The sequence below is a fragment of the Chlorocebus sabaeus genome, chromosome 22, assembly GCF_047675955.1.
Source record: "Chlorocebus sabaeus isolate Y175 chromosome 22, mChlSab1.0.hap1, whole genome shotgun sequence".
Classification (NCBI taxonomy): Eukaryota; Metazoa; Chordata; class Mammalia; order Primates; family Cercopithecidae; genus Chlorocebus; species Chlorocebus sabaeus.
The window spans coordinates 92,375,010-92,402,920 of NC_132925.1; the positions used below are offsets into that span (position 1 = coordinate 92,375,010).

A 27,911-nucleotide genomic window follows, 5' to 3' on the forward strand; every position below is an offset into this window, starting at 1 on the left:
CTGAAGGTCACTTTGGGCCAAGGCCCACTGTTCCCATTGTTAATTTCATTGTGACAATAGTGTGGTGGGCAGAGAGGAACAGGGTTTTAGGAGGAGGTATTTGAAGAATGTGTAGTGGGTCAGGGGGCTGGTGCAGTCAGAAGGGCCACCTCTAATTTCTGCCTTGCATTGGTGACTACATCTGCACTTTCTGGAACTCCCAGAGAGGTTTGCTGGTGCCTTTGAGGGCAGGTACAGGTCCTGCCTTAACCAGGTAGCCCTGGAGTGGGTGCGGGTGTCCAGGGCAGTAGGGAGGTGCTGAGGGGAGGCTTACCTCTGACACAAGACCTGGGTACAGCAAGGGCATGCAGTAGCATGATCCAAGTCCCCCCAGAGTGGTCTAGGCAGCGTCTCTGATTGGGGACCTGCGTTTCCCTCGCGGGGAAGCAGCCTCCCCTTCGCCTTCTGTGAGGCCCTGTAACAAGGCCTACCTCGGGTTTTCAGGAAGGCCAAATGCGAGGACGTGTACAATACCAGCTCCGCACCAGACACCTAGTAAACAGTTAACGTAGCTGTTGCTATTATAACAAATACCTGTTCCCTGTGGAAAATGGTTAAATGCCAACTTATGCTTTTAAATGTCTATAGGGAAACTAGTTTTATGGACATTATTTATTCTTCTCATCTGCATTTGTAGTGTGTCTCAGCCCGGCTGCTTCTAATTTTTTGCCATTATAAAACAGGGAACATGAGCATCTTGTGCAGGGTGGGTGTTTTGTTTTTGTTTTTGTTTTTGTTTATTGGCTCGCTGTAGCCTCCTGGGCTCAGGTGATCCTCCCACCTCAGCCTCCTGAGTAGCTGGGACCACAGGTGCGCACCACCACACCCGGTTATTTAATTTTACTTGTGGAGACGGAGGTCTCCTACGTTGCACAAGTTGGTCTCTAACTCCTCGGCTCAAGCGATCTTCGCGCCTTGGACTCCCAATGTGTTGGGATTACAACCGGGAGCCACCGCGCCCGGCTTTCTGCAAGTTCTTGATGACCGATGGGGGCCTGTGGGCCCTAACCCGGCGGGCCCTAACCCGGCTTCATGCTTCCACCCCGCCCGGTCCGGCCGCCCATACTTCCCACCGGTGTCCACCAGGGGGCGAACGGGAGCCGCGAACGGTGTTCGACTACGCATGCGCACGCCTTGGGAGCACGTGCCGAGGGCGGTGGGGCGGGAGGGTAAAGGTAGGAGGTGAGAGGTGAAGGGGCGGGCGCCCGGCGGCCAGGAGGGAGAGGGCGGGCGCCACGCACCGGACTGCGGGCCGGGAGCGCGCACGCCGCGCTCCGCCCCCGCTGCCGCCGCCGCCGCCGCCGCCGCCGCCGCAGCTTGGGAGCTGCTGCCGCCACAGGTACCATCAGGCACCCAGGGCGCCTGCCCGCGGGCCCCAGCTCGACTCCAGCCGCGCGGAGCCGGGAGTTCCGGGATGGGGGCCGCTAGGGGAGGGGGGTGCGTGGGCATGGCGCTGTCCAGCAGCCGTGCGGACCGTCCCTGGAGACCGCAGGCCGGCAAGGAGGCAGGGCCGCCGCGTCCGCACCCCCAACCCGACCGCGCCCCTGCACGGGCCGGCCCCTGGGGCTCCGCGTCCCCACCAGACCTCCGCGGGCCCCTGGTGTGCCGGGGGGAGATGCGCGCCGTCGCATCCCCTGGCCTAGTTGCTCCGGGCAGCTGTTCCAGAACGTGCTTTGGTGCTGTCTGGGTTTTCCGGAGTGCGGGGGAGAGCATGCTTTCCACTTCTGCCTCTTTTGGAAGATCTTGAGAGAGAACGCTAGCTGCTTTGCTGGTTTTGCTTGGTTTCTAGTTTTCCGTATTGCTTAAATCTCAACTTTGCTTCACTAATGTTGGTTCTGTTTACTTCTGAGTGGGTTTATGACTGCAGTACTAAACCGGCTTATAATGTCACGATAGCGTTAGTTGCAGGGAGCCCTGGATCCGGACTGTTTGAATTCCAGAAAGTTGTCCAGATGGGAATGCAGAGCGGGTGCGGGGGCAGTGAGTCCCAGTGAGGGCTCTGGCAGCAGTCAGCCCCTGGTTCGGGTCACTCACTGCTCCACCTTGTATGGCGACAGTCGGAGCTAGGTGAATAAACTCTAGCGATTTTGTAATACGTATTGTGAAGCGGCCATAGAAAAGGTTTAATGTTGTTAGCTTTGTGTGTTTCTTTTATTTGGCCAAAAGTTTTGTGGAGTTTGGTTATGCGGTGTCTTTATTGGTTTGCTGTCATGTCAGGATATTGTGCAAAAGACTGACGCTTTTATTAGGGAGTCAGGGTCGAGGGTATCTAGTTAGTGCTGTATCTATTTTAGGTGTTCCTCAATGATGCCTAAAGACCTGTTTTTTGTTTGGAGACGGGGTCTCACTCTGTCTCCCAGGCTGGAGTGCAGTGGCGCGATCTCGGCTCACTGCAGCCTTGATTTCCTGGGCACAGGTAATCCTCCCACCTCAGCCTCCCCAGTAGCTGGGACAACAGGTGTGTGCCACCACGCCCGGCTAATTTTTGTATTTTTTGTAGAGATGGGGGTTTTGCAGTGTTGCCCAGGCCGGTCTTTAACTCCTGGGCTCAAGCATTATACAAACCTTGGCCTCCCAAAAGTGTTGGGATTACTGGCGTGAGCCACCGTGCCCGGCCAAGACCTGTATCTTTTAAAATGTGTGTTAATATAGTTTACATTTTAGGTGTTTTACACATATGCGGTATTCCCACTGAGCACATGATGTAAACAACACTATATACATATATTTCACACTGTATAAATATATTTCCATATTTATTCTTTTGGTCATACATTGAAATGGAAATAATTAGGCTTTTTAAATTTATTATGAACTGATCTGATGTTTGAATGCTCTCTCTTTTCTTTTTCTTTTTTTTTTTTTTTTTTTTGAGACGGAGTCTCGCTCTGTTGCCCAGGCTGGAGTGCGGTGGCGCCATCTCGGCTCGCTGCACCCTCTGCCTCCTGGGTTCAAGCGATTCTCCTGCTTCAGCCTCCCGAGTAGCTGGGACTACGGGTGCCTGCCACCATGCCCGGCTACTTTTTTGTATTTTTAGTAGAGACGGGGTTTCACCGTGTCAGCCAGGATGGTCTCGATCTCCTGACCCCATGATTGCCCGCCTCAGCCTCCCAAAGGGCTGGGATTACAGTCGTGAGCCACTGCACCCGGCTTGAGTGCTCTCTCTTTTCTTTTGCTATTGCGGCAAAAACAGCCCCTCTCTAGAGATCTCCATGTACTTTATAATCACTGGTTTGGGGCCCTTCCCCTGTTCCCCCAGTCACTGTCGTGAGGTGGGAAAAAAGTTTACTCCAAGTTTATTACTAGAAAAATGGAGACATATGCTATTCAGGAATTAAATAAACTAAAAAAGGAAAGAAAATGGAGGTATAAAGATTGTGATTTGCCCGAGGTCGTGTATAAACAACTAACCAGTTGGGAAAGGAACCGTGCCTGTGGACTTCACAGCATATGTGTTTATTAACATTTGGTGGTAGACTTTAGGGATATTTTCTCTGTCAGAATCTAGCCATGCATGTGAATGTGCCTCAGGGATCCTGGAATGACAGGTTCATGTGCTGTTTGCTTACTCTCACCATTGGTGGTTGCCCGTGTTTTACTGGCTCTGACAGGTACTTCATATACAGTTTGTGTTATCACCCCTCGTTGAACAGATGAAAGGACTTCTAATGGAGAAGCTGGGTTCTTACAAGGTCACCCAGCATGTCAAGGGTGGGTCATCCTTCAAACCAGGTCTGCCACACCTCTGCCACCTGAGCTCCTTCCGTTAGAACTTGCTACCTTAATGAGTTGGCTAAAGAAACAAGGTTCAGGTGTCGTCTTTTGCCACCCAAAGTAATAATTCTGGGTGATATTGAGCGCTTGTGCTGTTTAGGCACTGTCCCAGGTACTGTAATACTAGTTTATCTCACTTAGTTTTCATAATAACCAGATGAGATAACTCTGTTATCACCCCCTTTATGGAGAGTTTTAGGCAAGTGATTTGACTGGCCCTGGGTCACCTAGTGAATTTGAGACAGAGTGTGTGTGCAAACTGAGATTTGGCTGACAAAAGAGTCCATGCTTTTATGCTGCTGTTCTTGTACCTGCTGGCTTCCACAGTCTGTTTTTTTTTTTTTTTTTTTGGGATGGAGTTTCGCTCTTCTTGCCCAGGCTGGAGTGCAGTGGCGTGAGCTCAGCTCACTGCAACCTCCGCCTCCCAGGTTCAAGCGATTCTCCTGCCTCAGCCTCTCGAGTAGCTGGGATTACAGGCATGCACTACCATGCCTGGCTGATTTTGTATTTTTAGTAGAGGCGGGGTTTCACCATGTTGGTCAGGCTGTTCTCAAACTCCCGACCTCAGGTGATCCAGCTGCCTCGGCCTCCCACAGTGCTGGGATTACAGGCGTGAGCCACTGCAGCCAGCCCACAGTCTTTTCTGTTGCTCACTGGCAGGTAAGCGTAGTGGAAGAAGGTGGTAGGGGTGATGGGAGGAAGCCTGCGTCACTGACTCGAGTGTCGGGATGGTGGAACTCAGCAAGGTGACAGCAATTTGACCACTGCCATTTGACAGTTTCTGGTTAAGCAGTCAAGGGCACTAACTTAGAATGGTTGCAGGGGTGCTAAGTCATAAGGAAGCTTTGCAGTGGGGTCCAAAGTTGGTGTGTAAGCATAAAGATGCATGTGGATCTCAGGAAAAAAATAAAACTAATTTTCCTGTTTGTTTCAGCCTCATTTAATTTTTTTTTTTTTTTTTTTTTTTTTTTTTTTTTTGAGATGGAGTTTCACTCACTCTGTTGCCCAGGCTGGAGTGCAGTGATGCTATCTTGGTCTCCTGCCTCAGCCTCCCAAGTAGCTGGGATTACAGGTGTGCGCCACCACATCTGGCTAATTTTTGTATATTTAGTAGAGATGGGGTTTCACCATATTAGTTAGGCTGGTCTCAAACTCCTGGCCTCAAGTGATCCACTCGCCTTAACCTTCCAAAGTGCTGGGATTACAGGCACGAGCCACCGTCATTACAGGCATGAGCCACCATAATAATTTTAGTATATACTTTATAATGTACACTGTATTATCGCTGTAGTACATATATATAATTTATATGTAAGTGTGCATGTATTGGGAGCATATACTTGAATTTTTGTTGTTTGGGCATTCATGATCAAAACATTTGGTAACCACTGGTTTATTTGATATTTAGCATTTTCAGAAAGCGTGAAATATACAAGGTGTTGGTCAGGTGCAGTGGCTCATGCCTGTAATCTCAGCACTTTGGGAGGCTGAGGTGGGCGGATCACCTGAGGTCAGGAGTTCAAGACCAGCTTGACCAACATGTGTGAAACCCCATCTCTACTATAAATACAAGAGTTAGCCAGGTGTGGTGGCGGGCGCCTGTAGTCCCAGCTACTCGGGAGACTGAGGCAGGAGAATTGCTTGAACCTGGGAAGTGGAGGTTGCAGTGAGCTGAGATCCCGCCACTGCACTCCAGTCTGGGCAACAAGAGCAAGACTCCATCTTAAAAAGAAAAAAAAAGTTGCAGTCACTAATGTGAAAGAAGTCTTTGTGTGTCACACATAGCACCTGTCTTAAATTTGAAGCTATGGTGACCAGTAATGGTCCCTTAGACAAATCTAGATGTTAAAATTTTGTTGAACTTCTTCTATTTTAAACATCTTAATTTTGGTTGGAGGCCAGAGGGACTCAAATAATCAGTTCACACAAATATGACAATTATAGTGGTTGTATCTGTGCCATTCCCCAACTTCAGAGTATTTTCAAATCATCTGAGTATTGAAATTTCAAATATGTTGATTTTTTATAATTTTACAAGTGAGACTTGGTTTTCTTCATTTCATTCCTCTGCATTCCTGATTTTTAAAATATCTTATTTCCCAGTTTATTTTACAGTTGAATAGATTAGTTTTTGTTTGTTTGTTTTGAGACAGGGTCTTGCTCTGTCACCCAAGGCTGGAGTGCAGTGGCGCGATCATAGCTCACTTGCAGCTTCAGTCTCCTGGGCTCAAGAGATCCTCCCACCTCAAGCTTCCCAAGTAGCTGGGACCACAGGCGCATGTCACCACGCCTGGCTAATTTAAAAAATATATATATTTTTTGAGATGAAGTCTCGCTCTGTTGCCCAGGCTGGAGTGCAGTGGTGCAATCTCGGCTCACTGCAAGCTCCGCCTCCTGGGTTCACGCCATTCTCCTGCCTCAGCCTCCCTACTAGCTGGGACTTTAGGCGCCCACCACCATGCCTGGCTAATTTTTTGTATTTTTTAGTAGAGACAGGGTTTCACTGTGTTAGCCAGGATGGTCTCGATCTCCTGACCTGCCTCGGCCTCCCAAAAGTGCTGGGATTATAGGTGTGAGCCATCGCACCTGGCCTTAAAAATTTTTTGTAGAGACAGGGTTTCAACTATGTTGCCCAGGCTGTTAGAGTTTGTGTTTTTTTTTTTCCAAGACAGAGTTTTGCTCTTGTTGTCCAGGCTGGAGGGCAATGGCGCGATGGCTCCTTGCAACCTCTGCTTCCTGGGTTCATTCTCCTGCCTCAACCTCCCTAGTAGCTGGGATTACAGGTGCCCGCCACCATGCCCAGCTAAATTTTTTTGTCTTTTTAGTAGAGACAGTGTTTCTCCATGTTGGCCTTGCTGGTCTTGAACTCCTGACCTTAGGTGATCCGTCCATCTTGGCCTCCCAAAGTGCTGGGGTTACAGGCATGAGCCACCGCGCCTGGCTGAGTTTGTTTTTAATTCAAGTCATCCTTGTTGCAAAATTAACAGGTAAGCGCAAAAAAAAAAAAACCCAAAGTTAAATTGTAACCCCATTGGTAACCACTGTTGGGCTTCTTAGGCTTTTTATCATGCTTTCTTGCTTACTCGTTCTCTGTCTTATAGTGGGATCGGAATGTTTTGTATTCATTGTCTACATTATATTGTGAGGTTTTTTCGTGGGAAAAACTACATGACATTTTTGGTTTTTTGAACATAAAATCTCATTTATTTTTATGTTTTTCAATAATTTTATCCATTGAGCAGCCTTGTTCAGCCCAGTTTGCTGCATTTGGCTGTGGGCTTGGATTGCACCTTTTGGAAGACTGCACTGTCACTCACCAGGTCTCCAGTCATAGTCAGTAGTTTCCCACTCTCATGATCTGCCCCAAGCTGGCCTACCTAGTTAACCCTTCCTCCCTCTGAAAGGTCATGTTCATGCCTCATCTCCATGTTTTGATTAGGTCTCTTCTTTCAGGCCTGAGCCCTGGTAGAGTTTGACAGTGATGTGCATTTGTGACCTCCAGAGACAGTGACTATTAGAGACATATTTAGGAGACAGTTGAGATGTTGCGTCTCATGTTCTTGCCAGGAAGGATAATCTTGAATTCAACTCCCAAAAGCCACAGCTGAGCTCAACTGTGGAAAGAATATCCACTGAGTTGTGCTTGAAGGTACTTCAGTGTACCTGTTTCAGATCTGCAGTGTTTTGTCTTTGGGTGAAGCTAGATCATGAGAAAGCACAATTCTGGCCCTTCTTCCAGTTGTTTTCACTCATCTCACTTTGCATGGCCCCATCAGTTTATATTGCAGTCTTTATCAGAAGTTCCCAAGGAAACCTCTGAGGCTGCTGAGAAATTTTCTTCAGGTTGAGTGACTGGGATCGCTATACCTCTAAGTATACTGGAACTATGTCATTGATGTTTTTGTCTATCTGCCTTGGCCACTAGGAAGCTCAGAGTCAGGTTTGTATCCAGGGTCTTCCAGCTTGTGCTTAGTGTATTAATCTTCTAGATTGTTTTTAATGGTTTCTGCTCTTTGTCTCAGGTTTTTACTATAAAATACATAACACATTTCCTTCCTGTTCTAAATATTACTGTGATCATATTCTTATAGCCAAATCTTTGTTCTCACTTTTATTTTCTATTATTTTTTATACTGTTGAATCCCTCTGAGCCTTGCCTTTCCCTGCTTCCTCCTCTGTACTCATTTTTGCCAAAATTTGTAAGTGGATAAATTCTTGAAAAGCTTTGCACATTTTGAGGACTTGTTTTTTAATATTTATTATAGTAAAATTCAAATATACATCCAAATAGAGAGCAATAAGCCCTTGTGTACCTATCACTCAGTTACATCTGTCATTTAGTCATTAACTTGGGGACACTCTTGTTTCATCTGTATCCTTTAATCGTCATTATGCTTTTTTGGGGGGGGGGAGAAGTTTATTAATTGATAGGTGTTACTTTGGGGTAAATGAGGAGGGAGCCAACTAGTATGCTGGGAAACTGTAAGGTTCTTTTTTTTTTGAGACAGAGTTTTGCTCTTGTCGCCCAGGCTGGAGTGCAGTGGTGTGATCTCGGCTCACTGCAACCTCCGCCCCCCGGGTTCAAGCAATTCTCCTGCCTCAGCCTCCCAAGTAGCTGGGATTATAGGTGCCTGCCACCATGCCTGGCTAATTTTTGTATTTTTAGTAGATGGGATTTCACCATGTTGGCCAGGCTGGTCTTGAACTCCTGACCTCCGGTGATCCGCCCGCCTCGGCCTCCCAAAGTGTTGGGATTACAGTTGTGAGCCACTGCGCCCTGCCAAGGTTCTTTTCCTTGGGATCCTTTCCTGTCCTTAGAGAAGACCTTTTAGTGAGGAGCTGATGCCTAGTTGTCAGGCTTTCTTCTTGCCAAGATAGCAGTGTTAACTCCTGTGTACAGACATTCACTTAATCCTTTTTACCAGTCCCACATCTCACTCCAGCCCTATGCTATACCTGGGTTTCTCCATCCCAAGCCCCTTTAGGGTGTCTAGTGCCAGACTTCTTCCTCATTGGCTGTGTCCCCCAGAGTTCTTTTTTATTTTTCCCAGTGGTAATGCACTTACTGAGCAGATGCAGTAATCTTCTTACCTGATCGATCCTACATATAACCATTGGCCTAAATGTATGATGGTTTGCCAGCATCAGCAGTAAGACTTTTTTACCCAATCCCTTAAGTTCTCTTAAGGCTAGATCTTGATCCCCTGTTCTAAGCTGACCAACTTAATCTGAAAATAGTTTGCAGCATGTAAATATTTTAGGATTACAGCCATCTGTATACACACTTAAAAGTAGTTTTGCTACCGTTACCTTAGTCTAAAAGAGTCATCTAAGAATGCCAAACGTTATTTTGTTCGAATGCCATGGTTATTTTAATTTAAAAGCATTTCTTTCAAAGCTGCTTCTCTCTTTACAACAGTAGAACTCTGGCAGCGAATTAAGAGGTCAAAGATTCAGTAAAACTGTGGCTAATTTCTGGTTCCAATCTGGGAGCTCTCTTTGCACTATGATCAAAATGGAGTTTTGCCAGCTGCCCAGGGTAATAGCCTTGCAGGTCTCTTCCTTGTTGAGCAATGAATATAAGTTCCACATGACTGAAGAGGCCTCACAATCAAGGCAGAAGGTGAAAGAGGAGCAAAGGCATGTCTTACATGGTGGCAGGCAAGCCTCTTCTCATTACACTTTTAAGATTATTTGGCCAGGTGCGGTGGTTCATGCCTGTAATCCCAGCACTTTGGGAGGCCAAGGTGGGCGGATCACTTAAGGTCAGAAGTTCAAGACCACCCTGGCCAACATGGTGAAACCTTGCCTGTACTAAAAATACAAAAATTAGCAGGGCATGGTGGCACGCACCTGTAATCCCAGCTACTCGGGAAGCTGAGGAGGAATTGTTTGAACCTGGGAGGTGGAGGTTGCAGTGAGCCAGGATTGCGTCACAGCACTCCAGCCTGGGTGACAGAGCAAGACTCTGTCTTAAAACAAACAAACAAAAGTTATTTGGTGATTTTTTTTTTTTGAGGCAGAGTCTCCTTGTCACTCAGGCTGGAGTGCAATGGTGTAGTCTCTGCTCACTGCAACCTTTGCTTCCCAGGTTCAAGAGATTCTTCTGCCTCAGCTTCCCAAGTAGCTGGGATTACAGGCATGCGCCACCACACCCGGCTAATTTTTGTATTTTTTGTAGAGATGGGGTTTCACCATGTTGGCCAGGCTGGTCTTGAACTCCTGACCTCAAGCGATCTGCCCGCCTTGGCCTCCCAAAGTGCTGGGATTGCAGGCATGAGCCAACGTGCCTGGACCATTTTAACCATTTTTAAGTGTAGTATTTGGTTACATTAAATGTATTCACGTTGTTATGCAACCATCATCACTATCCATTTCCAGAATGTTTTCATTATTCTACATAGAAACTGTCTATCCAGGGCCAGTGGGTGGGAATTGGTATCTCATTGTGATTTTGATTTGCCTTTGCTAAGGAATATTGATGTTGAGCGATTTTTCATGTGTTGAATGGCCATCTGTATATCTTCTTTTTTGCTGTTTGGATTTTTTTTTTTTTTTTTTTTTGAGACAGGGTCTTCTTGCTCTGTTGCCCAGACTGGAGTTCTGTGGCACAATCACAGTTGACTGCAGCCTGAAGCCTCTGGTCCCAAGTCATTCTCCCACCTCAGCCTTCCGAGTAACTGGGACTGCAGGCGTGTACCCCCACGCCTGGCTAATATTCGTATTTTTTGTAGAGATGGGGTTTCACCATATTGCCTAGGCTGGCCCTGAACTCCTGAGCTCAAGTGATCCATCCACCTCAGCCTTCCAAAGTGGTGGGATTACAGGCATGAGCCACCCCACCAAGCCTGTATATCTTCTTTAGAGAAATGTTTATTCAAGTCCTTTTCTCATTTTGAATTGTTTATTGTTATTTTGTTGTCATTGTTGAGTTGTAGGAATTCTTTACATATTCTGGATGTTAATCCCTTGTTAGATATATGATTTGAGAATAGTTTCTCCCATTCTGTTGGTTATCGTTTCACTCTCTTTATTGTGTGATTTGCACAATTTTTAACTTTTTTTTTTCTTTTTTAAGGCAGAGTCTCCCTCAGTCACCCAGGGTGAAGTGCAGTGCTGCAGTGTTGGCTCACTGCAGCCTCTACCTCCTGAACTCAAGCAATCCTCCCACCTCAGCCTCTCAAGTAGCTGAGACTACAGGTGCATACTACCATGCCCGGCTATTTTTTTTGTATTTATTTTTTTCGAAGAGATGGGGTCTTGCCATGTTGCCCAGGCTGGTCTAAAACTTCTAAGCTCAAGCAGTCTGCTTGCCTTGGCTTCCCGAAGTGCTGAGATTAAGGTGTGAGCCACCACGCCCGGCCATAAGTTTTTAATTTTTTTTTTTTTTTTTGAGACGGAGTCTCACTCTGTCGCCCAGGCTGGAGTGCAGTGGCCGGATCTCAGCTCACTGCAAGCTCCGCCTCCCGGGTTTATGCCATTCTCCTGCCTCAGCCTCCCGAGTCACTGGGACTACGGGCGCCCGCCACCTCGCCCGGCTAGTTTTTTGTATTTTTTAGTGGAGACGGAGTTTCACCATGTTAGCCCATGTTGGGATGGTCTCGATCTCCTGACCTCGTGATCCGCCCGTCTCGGCCTCCCAAAGTGCTGGGATTACAGGTTTGAGCCACCGCGCCCGGCCAAGTTTTAAATTTTTATGAATTCCAGTCTATCAGTTTTTTTTCTTTTGTTGCCTATACTTTTCCATCCTTGCTAAATTCAACATCATGAAGATCTTTTTCTTTTTCTTCTTCTTTTTTTTTTTTTTTTTTTATTTTGAGATGGAGTCTTGCTCTGTCACCCAGGCTGGAGTGCCGTGGCGCATCTCAGCTCACTGCAAGCTCCGCCTCCTGGATCACGCCATTCTCCTGCCTCAGCCTCCCAAGTAACTGGGACTACAGGCGCCCACCACCTCGTCCGGCTAATGTTTTGTATTTTTAGTAGAGATGGAGTTTCACCATGTTAGCCAGGGTGGTGTCTATCTCCTGACCTCGTGATCCGCCCACCTTGGCCTCCCAAAGTGCTGGGATTACAAGCGTGAGCCACCGCACCCAGCCAAAGATCTTTTTCTTATGTTTTCTTCTAAGGGCTTTACAGTTTTAGCTCTTTTTCCTTCATTTCTTTGATCTATTTTGAGTTAATTTTTGTGTATAAGAGTCCAACTTCACTTTTGCATGTAACTGTCAGTTTTCCCAGTAGCATTTGTTGAAGAGACTGTCCTTTCCCCAGTGACTGGTCGTGGCACCTTTGTCAAAAATCGGTTGATCCTATTTGTGAGAATTTATTTTTGGGTTCTTTTTTTTTCTTCTTCTTTTTCTTTTTCTTTTTTTCAGGTTAGATGGGTAGTGCTGACATCATAACAAGGTTTGAGAATGATACATCTCACATGTGTGTGAAACACCCAATTATCGTACTGATGAACTACAGAAGATCTGGGCTGTCTATTGTTTTATATGTCTGACCTTATGCCAGTACCACATTGTTTTGCTTACTATAGCTTTGTAGTAAGTTTTGAAATCAGGAAGTGTGAGTCCTCCAACTTAGTTCTTATTTTTCGAGATTGTTTTGGCTATTCAGGGCTCCCCCTTTTTTCTTTGGACAAAGTAATGGGAAGAATTTCTTCCTTTTTTTTTTTTTTTTTTTTTTGAGACAGAGTCTCGCTCTGTCACCCAGGCTGGAGTGCAGTGGTGCGATCTCAGCTCACTGCAAGCTCCGCCTCCCAGGTTCACACCATTCTCCTGCCTCAGCCTCCCGAGTAGCTGGGACTACAGGCACCCGCCACCACGCCCGGCTAATTTTTGTATTTTTAGTAGAGATAGGGTTTCATCGTGTTAGTCAGCCTAGTCTCAAACTCCTGACCTCAGGTGATCTGCCTGCCTTGGCCTCTCAAAGTGCTGGGATTACAGGCGTGAGCCACCGTGCCAGGCTTTTTATAATTTTTGTAGAGATGAGAGTCTCACTATGTTGCCCAGGCTGGGACTGATTCAGGTTTTGTTTTTTTTTTAAAGCAGATATTAAAAATACATCTCAGATGACCAAGTGGAATTTATTCCCAAAGTGCAAGGATGGTTTCACAAAAATCAATTAAGGTAATATGCCACATTACCAGAATGAAGGAGAAAAATACAATGATCATCCCAACTGATGCAGAAAAAGCATTTAACAAAATTCAAGATGACTTTTTCATTAAAAAACACTCAATGAAATAGGAATAGAAGGCAATATTCTCAACATAATAAAGGGGTATATATGAAAATCTCACAGCTTACATCACACTTGATGGTGATCACGCCACTGTCCTCCAGCCTGGGTGACAGAGCGAGACTCTGTCTCAAATAAATAAATAAATAAATAAAAATTTAAAAATAAAATAAATTAGCCAGATGTGGTGGCTCATGCCTGTAGTCCCAGCAGTGTGAGAGGCTGAGATGGGAGGATCACTTGGGAGGTCGAGACTACAGTGAGCCACGATTGTACCACTGTATCCAGCCTGGGTGACAGAGCGAGACCCTATCAAAAATAAAAAACAAAAAAACTTACAAGTCAACAGATGCTTATTGAATTCTTCCTAGGTATCAGACACTGTTCAAGTTCTGGGGAATCAGCAGTGAACAAGGCTAAGCCCCTGCTTTCTTTCATTTTTTAATTTTTGATTTTAATTTTTTTTTTTAGAGACAGAGTCTCACTTTGTCACTTAGGCAGCCAGGCTTGAGTGCAGTGATGCATTCTCAGCTCACTGCAACCTTCGCCTCCTGGGTTCAGGTGATTCTCGTGCCTCAGTTTCCCGTGTAGCTGGGATTACAGGCACTACTGCACCCAGCTAATTTTTGTAGTTTTAGTAGAGATGGGGGTTTCACCATGTTGGCCAGGCTGGTCTCAAACTCCTGACCTCAAGTTATCTGCCTGCCTCGGCCTCCCAAAGTGCTGAGATTACAGGCATGAGCCACTGGGCCCCGGCCCTCTGGAGTGTTTTGAACAGGGTAGTGACATTAGTGATCTGTGCTTTAGAAAGATGTATCGAGGATGGAGTGAGGCAGGAATGAATAGAGGCATTCCTGCTGTCCCCATGGTCAGTGAGGGGAGAGTAGCCAGGGCGATGACGATGGTTCGTCAGGTTGGGGATCTGATTTGGAGGTAAAACTGTTGCAACCAGCTGTTTCAGATGTGGGCTTGTTGTAGGATGTTTCCTAAACTTTGGGCCCAAGCAGTAAACAGGGTAGCTAGTGGTATAATTAACTGAGATGGCTGGGGAAGAACAGATACTTAGGAGAAATGAAGAGTTCTGTGTTTGGTCTTGTTAGATTTGAAGTACTTATTAGGCATTTGAGTGGAGATACCAAGTGGAAATAGTGTAAATAAGGAGCTTAGGGGAGAGGCTTGAGAGGTGTATATGTGAGAGACTTCAGCAAACAGATGACACTTGGACTCAGGAGTCAGGCTGAGAAGCCCTGGGGAGAAAGGGTAGATGAGGAAAGCTGGCCAGGAACAAAGCCTATAGGGAAGCAGTAAGGGAGGCTGAGAAGCACAACCTTCTAGGACACTAGTAGGGACATGATGTCACTCACAACTAGGAAATAAGTAGGCGTTTTTCTTTTTCTTTCTTTTTTTTTTTTTTGAGATGGAGTTTCACTCTTGTTGCCCAGGCTGGAGTGCAATGGCGCGATCTTGGCTCACCGCAACCTCCGCCTCCCATGTTCAAGTGATTCTCCTGCCTCTGTCTCCTAAGTAGCTGGGATTACTGGCATGTGCCACCACGCCTGGCTAATTTTTTGTATTTTTAGTAGAGACGGGGTTTCACCGTGTTAGCCAGGGTGGTTGTAGGCGTTTCTTATTTCAGCATAGTGTCTTCATGGTCAGCCCTTTCAGTGGCTGCCTCTGATAGTGTTTGGTCATAAGTCATAACTCATCCATGAAGGTGTTTTACAGTCTGTCTTCAAGCAGTCAGGTCCTTAGATTGAAAGAATGGAGGCTTCACTGCTTGTGCCTTTGCTACACACATAGCTGATGGGACAGAGGCTGTCAGATGACTGCTTTACAGAAAAACCTTTGACAAGTTGTATGGTAAACTAGTTAAAAGAATAAGCTGATCTTCTAGCTAAGACGAAGGGTTACAGTTTAGGAAGATAAAAAAGATGGATGGTGGTGATGGCTGCACAACAATATTGTCACTGGTTATAGTAAACATCTAAATCTGAGTGCTAGATTGCCTTTTTGTTGTTGTTGTTGTTGTTGTTTGAGACGGAGTCTCACTCTGTTGCCCAGGTTGGAGTACAGTGACATGATCTCAGCTCACTGCAACCTCTGCCTCCTGGGTCTCCTGTCTCAGCCTCCCAAGTAGCTGAGATTATAGGTGCCTACCACCAAGCCTGGCTAATTTTTATAGTTTTAGTAGAGATGGAGTTTCACCATGTTGCTCAGGCTGGTCTCGAATTCCTGACCTCAAGTGATCTGTCTGCCTCGGCCTCCCAGAGTCCTAGGATTATAGGAGTGAGCCACCGGGCCCGGCCTAGACTGCTCTTAAGTGGGTTAAAACAAATTATTTTGTTGGGAGGTGCTGGGGAATCAACTCTGTCATGGAAATATTCCCCAGGCTGGGAGTTGGAACCAGAGTGTTGACTGTTGTCATTTGCTACCTGACCTGGGTCATCTGGCATGACCCTCCCTAAGCCTCAGTTTCTTCCTTACCAATAGGATATTGTGCTGGAGGATCCCATCTCTCCTAGCTCTGAAATCTGGTAACTTTCTGTTCCTTTGCCTCTATAAATGTCTGGAAAGCAAGCATGTTCCAGTCTTAGAAGTGACTGTGAACATTTGGAAGAATTGTGTGGTCCCAGTGCATATCACAGTCCACAGCTGTCCTGTTAGCTGGAAAGTTTTACTTAGTACCAGATTATAGATATGAAAAAGAAGCAACTAAAACTTGCAGTAGGACTTAGAATTTGAAACAGAAACAAAATCTTTATTTTTTAGACTTTGACCAAATATTTGGGAATGAGCACCATGTAGATGTGATTTGTTTATCTGTGAGGCTTCACACATTGTGACTTGACAGGCACCCACAGCACTTAGGTTTGTGAGCCCAGAGTACCACCCTTTGCCTTCAAGAGTGTGGAGGGAGTCTTAGGGCCAGTGGTGAGCAGGATGAAAGGCTCTTAGAAGCTGGTGGGCATGAAGCGGGTACAGAGGGGAGGCTCTCCTGGGAGATAAGGTGGTGAAAGGGGCTGGTGAAGTCTGGTGTGCTGGAGAGAGCTCTAGGGGCTCCTGGACCCTGACCCCAAGGAAAAGGGGCCCAGGTGAGCCTCATCTCTTGGCTGTCTTCTTTGCTACTTTTCCCCTCACACACTCCTCCTCTCTTTGCACTCTCTGTGTTTGGAACCATCTTCCATGCAATGTTTATATTGAGTTCTTGCCAGGTGCAGTGACTCATGCCTGTAATCCCAGCACTTTGGGAAGTCGTGGCGGGTGGATCACGTGGTCAGGAGTTCAAGACCAGCCTGGCCAAGATGGTGAAACCCCGTATCTACTAAAAATATGAAAATTAGCTGGGCACAGTGGCAGGCGCCTATAATCTCAGCTACTCGGGAGGCTGAGGCAGGAGAATCGCTTGAACCTGAGGGCGGGGGTGGGGGTTGCAGTGAACTGAGCTTGTGCCACTGCACTTCAGCCTGGGGGACAGAGTGAGAGTCCGTCTCAAAACAAAAAACAGGCCGGGCGCGGTGGCTCAAGCCTGTAATCCCAGCACTTTGGGAGGCCGAGACGGGCGGATCACGGGGTCAGGAGATCAAGACCATCCTGGCTAACCTGGTGAAACCCCGTCTCTAGTAAAAAATACAAAAAAATAGCCGGGCGAGGTGGCGAGCGTCTGTCGTCCCAGCTACTCGGGAGGCTGAGGCAGGAGAATGGCGTAAACCCGGGAGGCAGAGCTTGCAGTGAGCCGAGATCCGGCCACTGCACTCCAGCCTGGGCGAGAGAGGGAGACTCCGTCTCAAAAAAAAAACAAAAAAAAAACAAACAAAAAAAAACAAAACAAAAAACAGAGTTCTTGAAGTGTTGCAGGAAGTCAGGGACCCGAACAGAGGGACTGGCTGGCGTGGTGGCAGAGGAACATAAATTGTGAAGATTTCATTTTAATATGAACATATTTCAGTTCCCAAAATGAATACTTTTATAATTTCTTATGCCCGTCTTTAATCTCTTAATCCTGTTATCTTCGTAAGCTGAGGATGTACGTCACCTCAGGATCACTATTGTGTTAGCTGTACAAATTGATTGTAAAACGTGTGTTTGAACAATATGAAATCAGTGCACCTTGAAAAAAAACAGATTAACAGCGATTTTAGGGAACAAGGGAAAACAGCCATAAGGTCTGACTGCCTGTGGGGTCTGGCAGAATAAAGCCATTATTTTTCTTCTTGCAGAGGGACGATATCGTTAAATTCTTTCCCTAGCAAGGAATATTAATAATTAATACCCTGGGAAAGGAATGCATTCCTGGGGGAGGTCTATAAACGGCCGCTCTGAGAGTGTCTGTCTTATGCGGTTGAGATAAGGACTGAGCTATACCCTGGTCTCCTGCAGTACTCTTAGGTTTACTAGTATTGGGAAACCCTGCCCTGGTAAATTTGAGGTCAGACTGGTTCTCTGCTCTCGAACCCTGTTTTCTGTTAAGATGTTTATCAAGGCCGGGCGCGGTGGCTCAAGCCTGTAATCCCAGCACTTTGGGAGGCCGAGACGGGTGGATCACAAGGTCAGGAGATCGAGACCATCCTGGCTAACCCGGTGAAACCCCGTCTCTACTAAAAAATGCAAAAAAACTAGCCGGGCGAGGTGGCGGCGCCTGTAGTCCCAGCTACTCGGGAGGCTGAGGCAGGAGAATGGCGGGAACCCGGGAGACGGAGCTTGCAGTGAGCTGAGATCCGGCCACAGCACTCCAGCCTGGGAGACAGAGCGAGACTCCGTCTCAAAAAAAAAAAAAAAAGATGTTTATCAAGACGGTACATGCACAACTGAACATAGACCCTTATCAATAGTTCTGAATTTGCCTTTGTCCTATTTCCTCAGAAGCATATGATCTTGTTCTCCTTTTCGCCCTTTGAAGCATGTGATCTTGTGACCTACTCCCTGTTCTTGCACCCCCTCCCCTTTTGAAATCCTTATTAAAACTTGCTGGTTTTGTGGCTCTGGTGGGCATCACACTCCTACCGATATGTGATGTCACCCCCAGAGGCCAAGCTGTAAAATTCCTCTCTTTGTACTCTTTCTCTTTATTTCTCAGCCGGCCAACACTTACGGAAAATTGAAAGAACTTATGCTGAAATACTGGGGGTGGGTTCCCCCAATGTTGAAGTAGTAATACAAGACTCATCACATCTCCCATTTTGGGATTTGATTGTATAAAATGTGAAGAGCTTTGATGCCCTCCAGCAAAGCACACTTCTTGTGGGAAATCAGGCAAAAGGTCTTCAGCCTGTGTAGCTTGATATGCTCATGTGTAGCTGGTGGCAGGAGGCTGTTCCTGGCTGTGCTCCTACGAGTACCTGCTGGGGCTGAGGCTGAGGGCCCTCTGTCCATGGGCCAAGAGTCTCATTGTGTGAAATGACAAGGCTGTCCCCATGGGCTCTCAAGTTGTTTCTAGCTTTAAAATGGGTTCTTGGCTGGGTACAGTGGCTCACACCTGTAATCCCAGTACTTTGGGAGGCCAAGGAGGGCAGATCACTTGAGTTCAGGAGTTCGAGACCAGCCTGATGTGAAACCCTGTCTCTACTAAAAATAAAAAATTAGCCGGGCATCGTGGCGCATGCCTGTAATCCCAGTTACTTGGGAGTCTGAGGCAAGAGAATCGCTTGAGCCTGGGAGGCTGAGGTTGCAGTGAGCCGAGATCACGCTATTGCACTTCCGCCTAGGCAACAAGAGTGAAACTCTGTCTCAAAATAAATAAACAAATAAATAAAAACAAATAAAACTGATTCTTAGCAGCAGAGGTTCAGTCCCTTTGTTAGTCATTCCTGACCAGGTCAAGAGGGAGTAAGAATGTAGGTAGCTGGCATTGTGGAATAAAATCTTTAATATGTTTGTTGGTGTTCTGCTGTGAAGAGGGTTGACATTATGCACGTGGTTATTTGTGACAACCATTACAACCAATTAATATGATTTGGTCTTCCTTCAGTTTGGGTGTTGTTGTGCCATACCAACAGTTACTCTAAAATGTGCCAATACTCATCCTCTTGAATATGTGTGTTTATAGGCTTTAAATTCTCTGAAATCAGTTTTTGTTCATTAACTGAAATTCTTTTATTTTTTCCATACTATTTAATTATTATTATTTTTTTGAGACAGAGTTTCACTCCTGTTGCCCAGGCTAGAGTGCAGTGGTGTGATCTCGGCTCACTGCAACCTCTGCCTCCTGGATTCAAGCGATTTTCCTGCCTTAGCCTCCCGTGTAGCTGGGATTACAGGCACGTGCCACCACGCCCAGCAAATTTTTGTATTTTGAGTAGAGACGGGGTTTCACCGTGTTGGCCAGGCTAGTCTTGAACTCCTGACCTCATGATCCACCCGCCTCGGTCTCCTAATGTGCTGGGATTACAAGCATGAGCCGCTGTGCCCGGCCACGCCCTGCTAATTTTTGTATTTTTAGTAGAGATGGGGTTTCACCATGTTGGCCAGGCTGGTCTTGAACTCCAGACCTCAGGTGACCTGCCTGCCTCGGCCTCCCAAAGTGCTGGGATTACAGGCGTGAGCCACTGTACCTGACCTTTTTTCAATACTATTAACTTGATCTGCTGAAAATTCTCCCAGGTTACTGGCTAATTTTGAAGCTTAAGAGAAGCAGTTTTCTGCCCTGAGCATTGGTCCACTTGACAACTTTCAGGAAAACATTCCCCCAAAGGAATGAATTGTTTGCACCAGTGAACTAGTTTAGCACAGTGAGCAGTCCTGTAGTGACTTTCTGCTCGCCACCAGGTGAGGTGCTGGGTGCTCTAGGGAACTCAAGGTGATTCAGTTATGCCCTTCTCCCGAAGGGGAACACAGTCAGTCCGGGAGGCTGAGAGTCGGAATGAGCAAGGTGGAAATTCATAGTTAGAGAAGCTCAGAGAAGAGGACTGCTGCTTCCACAGGAGACTTTGTTCACTATTTTTTAATTTCAGCTTTTCAATGTAGAAATACATTTACGTGACACAAAATTGGAAAGGTAAACCAGTATACATGGGAAAGTTTCCCTTCCATCCTGCACCTGGCTACCAGATCCTCTCCCTAGAGGCTGCTGGTGCTGCTACTTCTCATGTGTCCATTCCCAGGTGTGTTGTGCATTTATAGACAAATAAGCAGAGACTTCTGTTCTCTTACATGAAAGTAGCACGCTGTTCTCTTGCTTTTTTCTCTGAATGTTTATTTATGATAGTTTATCATTAATACATTTCCTCATTGTCTTTTTTTTTTTTTTTGACGGAGTCGCCCAGGCAGGAGTGCAATGGTGTGATCTTGGCTCACTGCAACCCCCGCCTCCCAAGTTCAGGTGATTCTCTTGCCTCAATCTCCTGAGTAGCTGGGACTACAGGCCTGAACACCACCGTACCCGGCTAATTTTTTATATTTTTGGTAGAGATGGGGTTTTATCATGTTGTCCAGGTTAGTCTCAAACACCTGACCTCAAGTGATCCGCCCACCTCAGCCTCCCAAAGTGCTGGGATTACAGGCATTGAGCTACTGCACCCAGCCCCTCATCTTTTATAACTAGATAATATTCCATTTTCAGGATGTCCTTTAATTTATTTAGTCAGAGCTCTATTGATGGAATTGTAGAGGAATTTTAAGTTTTGTTAGTACAGACAACACTGGGATGAGTAACTTTCTGTGTGCATCAATCAGTCCACACATGGCCAAGTGTATCTGTCCAGTTACTTACCAGAGGCAGAAGTGCTGAGTTGATGAGGATTTGCTTTTGTAATTTTGATAACTCTTACCAGATAAACCTCCATAGCAGTTTTATCCACATGTCCTCCTAAGCAGTGTGTGGCAGTGCTTGTTTATTCACACCCTCCAACACTGTGGTACCACACGGTTTGATCTTTGCCATTGTGATGGGTGAAAAATTAGTTTCTCTGTTTAGATTCCACCACCCCCCCCCAAACTTTTTAGTGTAACCTACTGAAAAGTTGAAAGAGTAGTAGAATGAACACTCCTATTATCTCAGGAGGAGTTTTAATTTGTCTCTGTTTGGTTGCAGTGAGGTTGAAGGACCATGTGCGTTTTATTTTTTGTGAAAAAAACTATTCAAGCTGGGCATGGTGGCTCAGGCCTGTAATCCCAGCAATTTGGGAGGCCAAGGTGGGCGGATTGCTTGAGTTCAAGAGTTTGAGACCAGCCGGGGCAACCTGGCAAAACCCCATCTGTAGAAAAAATACAAAAATTAACTGGGCATGGTTGTGTGTGCTTGTAGTCCCAGCTGCTCAGGAGGCTGAGGTGGGAGGATTGCTTGAGCCTGGGAGTTCAAGGCTGCAGTGACCTGAGATCATGCCACTGCACTCTAGCCAGGGTGAGACCTTGTCTCAAAAAAACCCCACAAAAACTCTATTCGTATCCTTGGCCACTTTTCTGTTGGGCTTTTTCTGTTTGTTTGTTTGAGGTGGAGTCTCATCTCTGTCACCCAGGCTGGAGTGTAGTGGCTCAATCTCAGCTCACTGCAACTTCCACCTCCCGTGTTCAAGCGATTCTCCTGTCTCAGCCTCTCAAGTAGCTGGGATTATAGGCGTGCACCACCATGCCTGGCTAATTTTTGTATTTTTAGTAGAGACAGGGTTTCACCATGTTGGCCAGGCTGGTCTCGAACTCCTGGATCCACCCACCTCAGCCTCCCAAAGCACTGGGATTATAGGTGTAAGCCACTGTGCCTAGCTGGGCTTTGGTGTTTTTAAATTGATTTTGTCAAAATTGCTTATATATGTGGGACTAACACCTTGTCAGCGATATGAATTGCAGTTGTGTTTTTCCAGATCTTATTGATCTTTTTTTTTTTTTTGAGATGGAGTCTCGCTTTGTCGCCCAGGCTAGAGTATAATGGCATGATCTTGGACGATCCCGGCTCACTGCAACCTCTGCCTCCCGGGTTCAAGTGATTCTCCTGCCTCAGCCTCCTGAGTAGCTGAGATTACAGGCTACTGCCACCACACCTGGCTAAGTTTTCTATTTTTTAGTAGAGATGGGGTTTTACCATGTTGGCCAGGCTGGTCTTGAACTCCTGACCTCGTGATCCGCCCTCCTCAGCCTCCTAAAGTGCTGGGATTACAGGTCTGAGCCACTGCGCCCGGCCTTCTTTATCTTTTTACTTAAAATAGTTTTGTTGTGAAATATTTGTTTATTAACTAATTATATAGATTGGTTTTTACTTTTAAGGCTTTTGAGTTCTATGTCATACCTAGAAAGATCTTCCCTAGTAGAAGATTGAGAAAAATTATCCTGTGGGGTTTTTTGTGTTTTTGTTTGTTTGTTTGTTTTGTTTTTTTTGAGACATTTTCATTCTTGTTGCCCAGGCTGGAGTGCAGTGGCATGATCTTGGCTCATTGCAACCTCCACCTCCTGGGTTCAGGCGATTCTTCTGCTTCAGCCTCCCGGGTAGCTGGGATTACAGGCGCCCACCACCACGTCCGGCTAATTTATTTTTGTGTATTTTGTAGAGATGGGGTTTCACCATATTGGCCAGGCTGATCTCGAATTCCTAACCTCAGGTGATCCACCTGCCTTGGTCTCCCAAAGTGCTGGGATTATAGGTGTGAGGCACCTCACCTGGCCTATCCTGTGGTTTTTTTTTTTTTTTTTTTTTTTTTTGAGACGGAGTCTCACTCTGTCGCCCAGGCTGGGGTGCACTGGCCGGATCTCAGCTCACTGCAAGCTCTGCCTCCCGGGTTTACGCCATTCTCCTGCCTTAGCCTCCCGAGTACCTGGGACTATAGGCGCCCGCCACCTCGCCCGGCTAGTTTTTTGTATTTTTTAGTAGAGATGGGGTTTCACCGTGTTAGCCAGGATGGTCTCGATCTCCTGACCTCGTGATCCACCTGTCTCGGCCTCCCAAAGTGCTGGAATTACAGGCTTGAGCCACCGCGCCCAGCCTCCTGTGGTTTTTTAAAGTACTTTTTTTTTTTTTTTTTAATTGAGACAGTCTCGCTCTGTCGCCCAGACTGCAGTGCAGTGGCATGATCTCGGCTCACTGCAACTTCCGCCTCCCAGGTTAAAGTGATTCTCCTGTCTCAGCCTCCTGAGTAGCTGAGACTACAGGCGCATGTTATCATGCCTGGCTGATTTTTGTATTTTTAGTAGAGATAGGGTTTCGCCATATCGGTCAGGCTGGTCTTGAACTCCTAACCTCAGGTGATCCACCTGTCTTGGGCTCCCAAAGTGCTGGGATTATAGGCGTGAGCCACTTTACCTGGCCTAAAGTAATTTTTTTTTTTTTTTGAGATGGAGTCTCGCTCTCTCGCCCAGGCTGGAGTGCAGTGGTACGATCTCGGCTCACTGCAAGCTCTGCCTCCCGGGTTCACACCATTCTCCCGCCTCAGCCTCCCGAGCAGCTGGGATTACAGGCGCCCACCACACGCCCAGCTAGTTTTTTGTATTTTTTTTAATAGAGACGGGGTTTCACCATGTTAGCCAGGATGGTCTCGATCTCCTGACCTCGTGATCCTCCCGCCTAGGCCTCCCAAAGTGCTGGGATTACAGGCGTGAGCCACTGCGCCCGGCCAGTAATTTTTATATTTCATATTTTACCTTTAAATCTTTTCTCTATTTGGAATTCATTTTTATTTTGAGGCAGGGTCTTGCCCTGTTGTCCAGACTGGAACACAGTAGTGTGATCATGGCTCACTACAGCCTGGACCCTGCTAGGCTCGGGTAATCCACCCACTTCAGCCTCCTGAGTAGCTGGGACTACAGGTGTGCATCACCATGCCCAGCTAATTTTTGTACTTTTGGTAGAAGAGGGGTTTTGCCATGTTGCCCACGCTGGTCTTGAACTCCTGGGCTCAGGTGATCTGTCTGCCCTGACTTCCCAAAGTGCTGGGATTATAGGCCTGAGCCACTGTGCTTGGTCCTATTTGGAATTTTGATGTGAAGTGTTAGATCCAACTTAATTTTTTTCTGTGGCTACCCATTTGTTGCAACACCTTTTATTGCACAATTAATCTTTCTCCCACTTGTTTATCATTTACTGTATATAATATACTTTGTCATATGTGTACATTTTGGTCTATTCCTGGACATTCTGTTCTGTTACATTAATCTGTGTATTTATGTGGTAGGACCACACTGTTTTAATTACTCTAGCATGTTTTGTTATTTGGTGAAGTTAGTTCCCTTTCATCATCTTTATTTTTCAGAACTTTCTTGGCTATATTTGTTTTTCTATATAAACTTTAAGTTTGTTTAGTTAAAGAAGTCCTATTTTTATTGGGACTGTGTTACATTTCTAGATGAATGTAGGAAGAGTGACATTTTGGTTATGTTATATTGACTCTTCCTCATTAAGAATGTGGCATGCTTTTCTTTTTGTTGAAGTCATCTTTTCTGTCTTTCAGAGTTTCAGAGATTTGTTTTGGTTTCTTTCTTTTTTTCTTTTTTTTTTTTTTTTGAGATGGAGTCTTGCTCCGTCACCCAGCCTGGAGTGCAGTGGTGCAATCCCGGCTCACTGGAACCTCCATCTCCCGGGTTCAAGTGATTCTTCTGCCTCAGTTTCCTGAGTAGCTGGAATTACAGGAACGTGCCACAACGCCTGGCTAATTTTTGTCTTTTTAGTAGAGACGGGGTTTTGCCATGTTGGCTAGGGTGGTCTGTAACTCCTGACCTCAGGTGATCCGCGCACCTCGGCCTCCCAAATTGCTGGGATTACAGGAGTGAGCCACCGCGTCCTGCTGGGAGTTTCAGAGATTTCTTATATTTCTTTTTATTTTCAAGTTTTTGGTTTTGTTATTTTAGTGTTACTGAATCGTTATAATCAATATTATCATTATTTTATTTTCTGCCTGCTTGTTGGTGATGTATGTGAAGGCATTGATATATATTAGTTTTCACTATCTTATGGTGATTCTTTTAACAACTGTAAAAGGTTTTCAGTTGATTATCTTGGATTTTGTATATAATATCATTTGCAAAAATGATAATTTAACTTTTTCCTTTCCAGTTGTGTACCTGTGTTTTCTTTCTCTTGCCTAATTGTGATAACTAGTAGCTCCACAATAGTAATAAATAATGGTGGTTAAATGCATAGCCTGTATGGCCCCTGATGTTAGTGAGAACACTTCTAGTGTATTCCCATTGGGCTTGATTTTAGCTTTGAGATTGAGAAAGATGTAAATATTTAGTTGAAGTCTGTATTTTATATATATGTGTATGCATATGTTTTTATTATTATTTTTCGAGACAGAGTCTCACTCTGTCATCCGGGCTGGAGTGCAGTGGCACAGTCTTGGCTCACTGTAACCTCTGCCTCCTGGGTTCAAGCGATTCTCCTGCCTCAGCCACCCAAATAGTTGGGATTACAGGTGCCCGCCACCATGCCTGACTAATTTTTGTGTTTTTTAGTGGAGATGGGGTTTCACCATGTTCGCCAGGCTGGTCTTGAACTCCTGACCTCAAACGATTCACTTGCCTCGGCCTCCCAAAGTGCTGGGATTACAGGTGTGAGCCACTGTGCCTGGCCTATATGTATGTATTTATGTATGTATGTAAATCAACATACACATATCTACTAAGCATTTGTCTATTTTTATTTTAAAAGGATGAGGGCTGAATTTTGTCAGATGTCTTCAGCATTGACAGAGGTGATCTCTGTTAACATGTTGAACATAACATTGCGAGCTACCGCGCCTGGCCATAAGCAGGTCTTTATTTTAGGAAGCTGTCCACACTGACCGTGTGGGAAGAGAAACCAGAAGTGAAGTGCAAATGTAGGTAGCAAAATCAGGTAGAAGATTATTAGAATTTTTCAGGCTGGTGGTTTTGGATATCTGCCACTAGTTCAGTTCATTTTTTTATTTTTTATTTTTTAAGATAGGCCTTGCTCTTTTGCCCAGGCTAGAGTGCAGTGGTGGAATCACAGCTTACTGTAGCCTTGACCTCCTGGGCTCAAGCAGTCCTTCCCACTCAGCCGCCCAAGTAGCCAGGACTACAGTCATGAGCCACCACACTTGGCTAATTTTAAAACTTTTTTTTGTAGAGACAGGTTCTCTGTATGTTGCCCAGGCTGGTCTTGAACTTTCCTGACCTCAAGCAATCTTCCTGCCTCAGCCTCCCAAACTGCTGGGATTACAGACTTTAGTTAGCTACAGTGCCTGCCCTGCTAGTCCAGTTTAGACATATGTTCCAGATATGGGCACCATAGAGTTGACTGAGGCAACTCTTGGGCTCCAGGGTTTGGTAGGGCAGTGTTTCTCAAACTTGAGCATGTCAGTGTCAACTGGAGGGTGTGTTAAATACAGATTTCTGGGCCTCACCCCCAGATTTTCTGATTCACTAGGTCTGGGATAGGCCCAATAATTTGCATTTCTAACAAGGATTTAGATTGGGACATTTGTGAAGAACAGGATGGATGAAGTGTTCCTTAAACGTTTATTATTTCATTCAGAGAGATGGGATTGTTAGCTGTCTCTCTTTCTTCCAGAATGCCTGAGGTGCTTTGTATCACAGTTAGAAATTGAGAAGATATGTACTGAACACTGTCCTGATAATATCTGATCCTGGTTGGGTTGGTTGGTTTGCTCATCACTTATTCAACAAGTGGTTTGTTTTCAAAGACAGGGTCTGTGTTGCCCAGGCTGGCATAGAACTCCTGGGCTCAAGGGATCGTCCCACCTCAGTCTCCTGAGTAGCTGGGAGTATAGGTGCATTTAATAAAAATTTAACATACCAAGTACTATTAAAGACCCTGAAGAACAGACAGGGAGTTTATTTGTAGTCTCGACAGAGGACAGATAGTAAACTAGGGAATGAGTCATTTGTACAGTTACAGAGTTTTAAATGCACTGAAAAAGAAGAAATAGGCTCTGTAAGGAACAATAAAGAGAACTACTGGAAGACATATGGTCAAGGGAGGTCTTTTTGTAGAAGTCATATTTCAGCTGAGACTTGAAGAAGGAAAAAGAACCAGCCTATAAAGAGAAGAGGGAATAGAGGACGGAACAGTATGTGCCAGGCCCCTGAGATGGGAATGAGGTTGGCACACATAAGGCATTGGAAGAGAGCAGAACGGAGAGGTGACATGAGGTGAAGTTGGGGAGGACCGGGGTGGGTTGTGCAGAGCCCTGGGAGCTAGGGAGAGGCATTTGGACTTTGTTCTAAGTGCAGAAGGGGATCCAGCTCATGGCCTTGGTAGAATCTGTGTCCACTCTGACCTCTGAGATAAGGTGAATTGGAAAGGGATAAGAAGGGGTCTGTGAGGGCCAGGCATGGTGGGTGGCTCAGCCTGTAATCCCTGCCCTTTGGGAGGCCGAGGCAGGAGGATGGCTGGAGTCTAGGAGTTTAAGATCAGCCTGGGCAACATGGTGAAACCCCATCTCTACAAAAAATAACAAACATTTTGCTGGATGTGGTGGTGTACGCCTATAGTCCTAGCTACTTGGGAGGCTGAAGTGGGAGAATTGATTGAGCCTGGGAGGTGGAGGCTGCAGTGAGCCATGATCGTGCCACTGTACTCCAGCCTGGGTGACAGAGTGAGACCCTGTCTCAAAAAAAAAAAAAAAAAAAAAAAAAAAAAAGTCATTCCAGTACTATTTGAATATTTGAATATAAACATGTATATTTTTACTTTTATAATTGAAAAATAGTCAGCACTGGGGCTCATAAGGGGGACCCTTTGGGTTAATGTTCTGTTTCTTGATGGAGTGATGTTTAGGTTACATGGCTTTGTTTACTTGGTGGTAATTCATGGAGCTGTGTGCTTATAATTTGTATGCTTTTCTGTGATATGTTATACTAAACTTTAAAAGTTTATTTTAAATAGGCTTGCACGTTGGCTCACGTCTGTAATCCCAACACTTTTGGAGGCTGAGGCAGGAGGATTGCTTGAAACCAGG

The 27,911-nt window shown here is 45.8% G+C and overlaps 1 protein-coding gene and 1 non-coding gene across 4 annotated transcripts in view; one reads left to right on the plus strand and one right to left on the minus strand.

Moving 5' to 3' along the window:
• The first annotated feature begins 1,237 nt into the window (after positions 1-1,237).
• The window catches only part of SCAP (SREBF chaperone), a 70,381-nt gene continuing 43,707 nt past the window's right edge, over positions 1,238-27,911 (plus strand). The window contains exon 1 of one of the 3 annotated variants that reach the window (XM_007984051.3): positions 1,238-1,378. The gene's annotated coding sequence lies outside the window, so the exon portion shown is untranslated. Of the gene's footprint in view, positions 1,379-10,914; positions 11,014-27,911 lie in introns of those variants that run through there. The other 2 variants (XM_007984052.3, XM_073010260.1) reach the window with 2 other exon arrangements.
• LOC119626101 (small nucleolar RNA U13) lies at positions 12,185-12,284 on the minus strand. Its single transcript, XR_005242288.1, has one exon. It is a non-coding gene; the product is annotated as a small nucleolar RNA U13 (small nucleolar RNA).